General features: G+C 40.4%; 1 pseudogene across 1 annotated transcript; it reads left to right on the top strand.

Moving 5' to 3' along the window:
- Window positions 1-576: 576 nt before the first annotated feature.
- On the top strand, window positions 577-3,108 carry LOC145093866 (low affinity inorganic phosphate transporter 1 pseudogene; annotated as a pseudogene). Its single transcript, XR_013703119.1, has 2 exons — window positions 577-636; window positions 1,269-3,108. The product of XR_013703119.1 is annotated as a low affinity inorganic phosphate transporter 1 pseudogene (transcript).
- The last annotated feature ends 5,335 nt before the right edge of the window (window positions 3,109-8,443 follow it).

Below are 8,443 nucleotides of genomic sequence, written 5' to 3'. Positions count from 1 at the left end.
TAGTTGGCTGATTTCACACTGATCACATGACATATTACCAACTGATTAAATAAACTATGTTTGTTAGTGACAGATTTTTGATAGATTGATTTAGTGATGGATTCCGACTGGCAATTTTCCAATCAAATAAAATATAACATTATTTCTGGCAGATTCCGTGACATATTATATATTACCAACTAAAAATAGAACCATTTGATTCCTGTTTTAACCTACAATGGACCAAAGCGAGAATTGTTTTTAAAAAAAAAAAAAAACTATGGGGCCAAGAATGGAAATTAAAACCTAAAAATCTGAAGCCAAAACCGTACGTACTGAATAAAGCCAGATCCTATTACATCATGTTTACTCGATCGGGAATAAGTGTTGTATACCCTAATATTTTAGTGAAGAAATCTATCAAGCTGGAGGCGCTGACCGGATAGGTGATTAATTTGATCATTAGATAAGCAATGTGCAAGCGTTGACCTAAGCTAGCATTTGAGAGCATATGCTTATATGCTTCCACTGATTCTGTGTCTTTTGTCTTTAAATACCCCATGACTTCAGTACATGTTCTTCTCATCTCCTTTTCTTCCTTCACATTCGTTATCTCCCTAAAGCACCACCGCAGAGCAAGAAACCCTCTTCACAAAGGTATACATATAAACTAATAATATGCTCTCTCCCTCTAAATATTTCACCAAATGTTTTTCTATTTTCTTTATTTTTTAGATCTCGTTGTTTCCTATTTTTTTTTGTAAGACAATGTTGCTTTTCTTAAAATATAGTACAAATTAAGTAAAATATCCCAAGATGCATCTTAGTGACCACCCGGAAAATATAGTACAATGTAGCTTTTCATATGAAGCTTTTTACCTTCCATATACTTAGTGATCACCCGGATAATTCATAGAGTAAGATCTCATTAAGTTATCTTAAAACACAATTCACACACTTGTCTGTTATGCATGCATGCATGGCTTTTAGTTAACAACCAAACAAAAGCAGTTACGTTGGCCAATCAATTAGGTCACCATTCGTGACAGCCGGCAAGCATGCATTTTTAATATCTCATTTAACAGTTTAATGACAATTTCTTCATTTGTTTTTTGGAATTTTATTTGATTTTTCAGCGTCAATAAAGCAAATATTAAATTCTCCATAGATATTTCTATTAGAAAGACTATTTATAAATTATAGTTATTACAGTAATTATTATTATCCAATAGAATATGTATTTTGATCTTTTCTAAATTAACATTCACTTTCTATATACTTGAGTGTAGGTGTAGTTTTGGAAGAAAAGAGTAGCCATGCCTCGCGAGCAACTGCAAGTGCTCAATGCACTTGATACTGCGAAGACCCAGTTATACCATTTCACGGCAATTGTCATCGCCGGAATGGGTTTCTTCACCGACGCATACGATCTCTTCGCAATTTCCCTCGTCACCAAATTGCTTGGTCGTATCTACTACCACAGAGAGGGTGCACTGAAGCCCGGAACTCTACCCCCTGGTGTGAACTCTTCGGTCACTGCTGTTGCTCTTGTCGGAACCTTAGCCGGTCAACTCTTCTTCGGGTGGCTTGGTGATAAAATGGGCCGAAAAAAAGTCTACGGTATGACTTTGGCTGTCATGGTGATATGCTCCCTAGCTTCGGGGCTCTCGTTTGGGAGGGAACGCAGATCTGTTATGGCTGGCCTTTGTTTCTTTAGATTCTGGCTTGGGTTTGGTATCGGTGGTGATTATCCTCTCTCTGCAACGATTATGTCGGAATACGCTAACAAAAAGACACGTGGTGCCTTTATCGCTGCAGTTTTCGCCATGCAAGGGTTTGGGATTTTGGCCAGTGGGATTGTTGCGCTAGTCGTGTCGGCTGCTTTTGACCATGCATTTAGTGCTCCTTCGTATGCGACCAACGCTTTATTGTCAACTCCGGTACAAGCCGACTACGTCTGGCGTATCATACTCATGTTTGGTGCTATTCCGGCAGCGATGACTTATTACTGGCGTATGAAGATGCCCGAAACTGCACGTTACACCGCTCTGGTTGCAAAAAACGCAAAACAAGCCGCATCAGATATGGCTCGAGTTTTGCAAGTTGACATTGAAGCCGAAGAACAGAAGGTAGAGACAATTACACAGGATAAAAGAAACTCATTCGGATTGTTTTCAAAAGCATTCCTCCGTCGCCATGGACTCCACTTGCTCGGAACCACTAGTACTTGGTTTTTACTTGACATCGCTTTCTACTCACAAAATCTCTTCCAAAAAGACGTCTTCACTGCCATCGGATGGATCCCTCCGGCAGCAACAATGAACGCCATTGGAGAGGTTTTCAGGGTGGCCAGAGCTCAAACGCTTATCGCACTTTGCAGTACTGTTCCCGGATACTGGTTCACAGTTGCATTTATCGATATCATCGGTCGTTTCGCAATCCAACTCATGGGATTTTTCTTTATGACGGTTTTCATGTTCGCTCTCGCCATTCCTTACCACCATTGGACCTTACATGACAACCGTATCGGCTTCATCATCATCTATTCTTTGACGTTTTTCTTTGCTAACTTTGGTCCTAATGCCACCACATTTGTCGTTCCTGCCGAAATCTTTCCGGCTAGGCTCAGGTCCACTTGCCACGGTATCTCTGCAGCCGCAGGCAAAGCAGGCGCGATAGTTGGTGCTTATGGATTTCTGTACGCTTCTCAGAGCGCTGACCCTAAGAAGACCGATGCTGGTTACCCACCAGGTATTGGAATCAAGAACTCGCTCATCGTTCTTGGTGTAATCAACTTTTTAGGGATGCTGTTCACGTTTTTAGTCCCTGAACCAAATGGCAAATCGCTTGAAGAACTGTCTGGTGAGAATGAGCAAGATGACGATGTCGAGCAAACTACATCTAACCGAACTGTTCCTGTCTGATTTGGAACTATTACACAATTACGGGGTTTCAAGAAACTGATTTACTTTTGTTGGACACAGATGTTTGCTTTATAAATCCTAAAAAGATTTATAAAGGATAACCAAGGATAGCATGTTGTTTTGTTTGTTTGTCGTCAATGCTTACCTTTAATGTACGTATTTATTTGCTTGTTTTCCTATTCTATATTTGTAATATAAATTGTTCCAATTTCATAAAGTTGTAAAAATTTGGTTTTGATTATACAATGAAAATTGTAGTTCAAATTACAACTAAAAAAGTTTGAATATATTCGCGTGTTGTAATACCATGTTCATATATTATATTTTTTTTCGAACAACTTAATTATTATTTGGGGAGTCGCTAGTAGCTAGCAAAATTTTTTTTAGAGAGATGTAGCTAGAAAAGGGTTGTGGAGCCAATCACTCCAAAAAAAACTCTAACCTTATTATTCATTTTAAAAACCACATAAAAGAGAAATCAACTATGCTATGAAATAAAGTTTCTTTTTGGGGAATCTTTTCTGCAAACACCGAGTCGTTCCTAAAGTACCACATGACTCGGAGAGTAACACAAAAGATAACATCAAGAGTAGAATTCTTGATCGGGTTGAGGTTGGAGTCATCGAGCCATCAAAAAATGTCAACAATCTTATCTGTGTCTGGAGGCACAAAGTCTACATATTTAAAGATCCGGTCCAATAAAGAAGCCGAGAGCATACATAACCAAAGGACACGGTTAATCTTTCTAAGGGAATTCGAGAAAAATGGACACATTAAAGAGTTAACTTCAACTCCCTTCCGACTTAAGTTCCATCTAGTGGGTAAACGATCCAAAAACACCTGCCAACAATGAACATTGTAACGCCTCAAATTTCAAACCAAAATTTTCATTTTCAAATTACACAAATTTTTCTTCATAAACCGAATCATTAGAAAATCACAAGTATCAAATACAAATCATCACTGCAAATATCAGAGTACCACAAAATGCCCAGTAACAAAATCTCCCAACGAGTGTGTACAATCAGACATTCGCTTCCCCGTGATCCTCAGAAGTACTTGCAACACATATAATCAACTACTATAAACACAAAGCTTAGTGAGTTCCTTAAAATACACATATAGCTCAACATAAATACACAACTATAGGTTATCAGCAACCCTAGAGACTACTCGAAGTCTCAGTGGGCAAACAAGACACCCAGTGGGTTATCAGCAACCTTGTAGATTACTCGAAGTCTCAACACACACAATATTACATATCGCAATAGCAACAGTTAGACCCAGCTGGTCATCACATATATAACTACAAATCTATCATACCACACAAGTAAGAATAAGTAATGAGACTCACCTGACAGATGACTGATAAAACTCACACTCGAACTGTCGGAACTAGATTCCGCCTAATTAACACACCAAATAACCTTAACTAATAATTAAGGTTGCTAACTTGAATCACAAGTTGATAAACTATAACTAAGTCTCTAAGAGGTGATAAGACCATTTTACCCCTCCATGGCCCAAAACTCACAAGGTTTGACCAAAAGTCAAAAGTCAGCAAAAGTCAACAGTCCGGCACATATGCGGGGCGTGCTGCTCAAACTAGAAAAATCGAGGATAGGCCTAGCAACGCGGGGCGTAGCAAGGAGTGTGCCCAATGTACTCTACGTAGTCCCTAAATTCCAACTTTTATAGCTTAAACCTTAAAGACACTAATTCCAACTTCAAATTTGACCATTATAGAATGTCTTAAACCATAAAGTCACTGACTTTAAACCTTTGCATGGCTAGATATTGCTCAAAACAAAAATCCTTAACTTTTACATCACTTAATGAAACTTAACTCATGCATGGGCCAAAGGAAAAGATCAAGCAACCATTTTTATGACTCAAGGCACTCCCAAACATCTAAAAGGACAACCAAAATGCTCTGGAGTACCCATACTCCCAAAGGTCGAAGCTTTGGGGAAAAAACCTCATAAATACCCATATTAAGAGATCTAGAAAGAACATTAGCAAGGTATGGAATTTACACCTTCAAAAGATGCACGAGATAAAGTAGCTTCTGGATCTACAAACTTGCATGCAACACTACCTTCTTCAAGGACCTTCTTCCTCAACAAGAATGCACAAAATCACCAAAAAGACTCGAAGATCCTCACTCTCAAGGCTAGGGTTCGATATCTAGGGTTTAGAAGGAAGGGAGGTTGTCGAAGAAATGTCCAAGGGAGGCTTAAGGTGTTTAAATAGAGGCCACAACTCAAATTTAGGGTTTTGCCATCTACATATATATGCCCGGCGTACCTACTCGTATGCCCATCATACACCGCCTCCACCTTGATCCTTGATAAGGGTTACGCCTAGCATATATGGCTAGTATGCCCCATGTAAGCCGGAAATCCTCACTTCTTAGTAAAATATTATTAATAATATCAACAACATAAATACATTCGTACCTCAGGATTTGGGATGTTACAATTCTCCCCCATTTGGATCAGACTTTTCCCTCGAAGTTAACCTTAGAAAACTAATCAAGGTGGTGCTCACGCATCTTAGGCTCGGGTTCCCACGTCTACTCTGAGCCTTTCCGGTGTTGCCACTAAACTTTGACCAAGTTCAATACCTTGTTCTTCATGGTATTCACTCTCCTATCGAGAATTGTTACGGGTCTCTCGATGTAATTCAGACGATCATCAAACTGAATGTCCTCCAAAGGATCCACAACTGTCTCATCGGCTATACACTTCCTCAATTTGGAAACATGGAAGGTATCATGAACCTGACTCAACTCCTCAAGTAGCTCCAACCGGCAAGCCACCATGCCCACACAATCCAAATACTCTGAAAGGGCCAATAAACCTAGGGCCCAACTTGCACCGCTTCCTAAAGTGGATAACACCATTCCAGGGTGATACCTTAAGAAGCACCAAATATCCTACCTGAAACTCTAGCTCATAGTGCTACCGATCCGCATAACTCTTCTGATGGCTCTGGGTCATTAGCAACCTCTGCCTGACTTGCTGAATAAGATCGGTCATCTTGAGCATTATCTCAGTGCTCCCCATGACCTTCTGTCCGACCTCACCCTAGCAAATAGGAGTCTGACACCTCCTCCCATACATAAGCTCAAAGAGAGGCATGCTAATGATGGCATGATGGCTGTTGTTATAACAAAACTTGGCCAAATGAAGGTTGGAGTCCCATCTCCCGCCGAAATCAATGATGCAGACACGCAACATATCCTCGAGTGTCTGAATAGTTCGCTCGCTCTACTCGTCTATCTCTAGATGATATGCAGTACTGAAATGTAACCAGGTACACAACTCCTCGTGAAATCTCTTCCAAGACATGGAAGTAAAACGAATATCCCTGTCCGACACAACAGAATTCGGCACCCCATGTTGAGCCACCACCTCCCGAACATAAATCTCAACTAACTTCTCTACCGAAGAGCCCTCACTTATGGCTACGAACTGAGTAGTCTTTATCAAACAATCCACTATCACCCAAATAGCATCAAAACCCCTTGCAGTCTTTGGCAATTTTGTAATAAAATCAATCATGATATGCTCCTACTTCCACAGTGGAACCTCCAAGGGCTGCAACTTGTCATGAGGGCGTTGGTGCTTGACCTTGACCTTTTAGCATGTCTAGCATCGTTCTACAAATCATACCACATCCCTCTACATACACGAAAATTAATAACTATGCTTCAGGTCAAGGTACATCTTGGTAGCCCCCCCCCCCCGGGATGAATGGAGAATCTCGACTTGTAGGCCTCCTCCATCAATACTCATCGAGCCCCACCAACATATGGCACTGAAACCCACCCGTGAAGAGTCAAAAACTCCTGTTGTCGATATCAAAGGCTGAAGTCTGACCAATCATGCATTCACTTTTCCCATTTTCTTCCTTTATGACCTCTGAATGCGCTTCTTTTATCATTTCCAAAACTGGGGTCATCACAATCATCCTCATACACATATCCTAAATCTAGGTACTGACGGCCCTTCACCCAAGGCGTCGACCACCACATTGGCCTTGCCTGGGTGATATAGAATCTCACTATTATAATATTTCACCACATCTAGCCACCTCCTCAGCCTCATGTTCAGGTTGGCTGATCCATAAGATATCTAAGGCTCTGATGGTCCTTGTAGATGGTACATCAAACTCCATAAATATAGCGGCACCAAATATTGAGAGAGAAAACCACCAGCCCCCAAGTCTAATTAATGAGTGGGATACTTCGATTCATATGGCTTTAATTGCCTCGAAGCGTATGCAATCACATGCCCCCTCCGCATCAACACTACACCCAACCCTGAAATGTATGCATCGTAGTAGACCACAAAATCCTCCACTCCCTTAGGGAGGGACAACAATGGTGCCTCAAAAAGTATTTGGCGAAGAGTCTCGATTGATGACTGTTGCTTAGGCCCCTATCTGAACACAACATCCTTCCTCGTCAACATACTGACAGGAACAACAATCTTGGAGAAGTCTCAAATGAATCTCCAATAATATCCTGCCAAACCAAGGAAACCTTGAATCTTAGATGGAGACTTCGACACTTCCCAACGCATCACCACCTCTATCTTGGCTGGATTAACCAAGATACCATTCAGGTTGATGAGGTGTCCTAGAAACTGAGCATCGTGCAACTAGAAATTACACTTGGAGAACTTGGCATAGAGCCTCTCCGTCCTCAAAATTCTGAGAATCTCAGGAAAATGCTCCTTATGAATCTCGCTGGTCTTCGAATAGACTAGTATGTTATCGATGAAGATGATCAGCGATTGCTCCAACATGGGCCTACATACTCGGTTCATGAGATCCATGAACGTCGTTGTTTATTAGTGAGTCCAAAAGACATCACTAGAAACTCATAATGTTCGTAACGAGTTTGGAAGCCATCTTCTGAATATCCTCCTCTCGCACCCTCATCTGATGGTAACCAGACCTCGAATCGATCTTGGAAAACCAAGATGCCCCATGAAAATGATCGAAAAGGTCATCCATCCTCAGCAATGGATAACTGTTCTTCACTGTCAACTTGTTCAACTACCGTAAATCAATGCACATCCGATGTGTTGGGACATGATTTTTAGTTTATACTTTACTTTACATAGCTTTTAGAGTTCTAGGTCTAGGACTGAAAAATCCATGAATTCGGTGATGTTTGGACCAATATCATTAAGTGATTTTGATTGGGCTTTGGGTTGGGCATTTGTAATTAGGTATAGGTATATATATTGTGTTGATTCAGCCCTGTTTTACAGTTAGTCATTTTCTAGTTGTTGATTTCCAGATTTGAGAGAGACGGAGAGAACCGAGATACATATAAAGTTTTATGTACCAAACTATTGATTAATATAGTGTGCATTGAAGATTCAACATTGTGTTCTTATTTCATATTTACGATTTGGGTCATTCACTTAATTGGGATTCCACACAAATCTAGTGATTTGGATTGATACCTAGATCAGGTTTTATAATTGGTATAAGAGCTTGAAAAACGACTTAAAGTTGTTTTG

This window comes from Lactuca serriola, chromosome 3 (genome assembly GCF_051521515.1).
Source record: "Lactuca serriola cultivar US96UC23 chromosome 3, Lser_US96UC23_V15, whole genome shotgun sequence".
Taxonomy (NCBI): Eukaryota; Viridiplantae; Streptophyta; class Magnoliopsida; order Asterales; family Asteraceae; genus Lactuca; species Lactuca serriola.
This window is presented reverse-complemented; position numbering and strand designations above follow the sequence as displayed.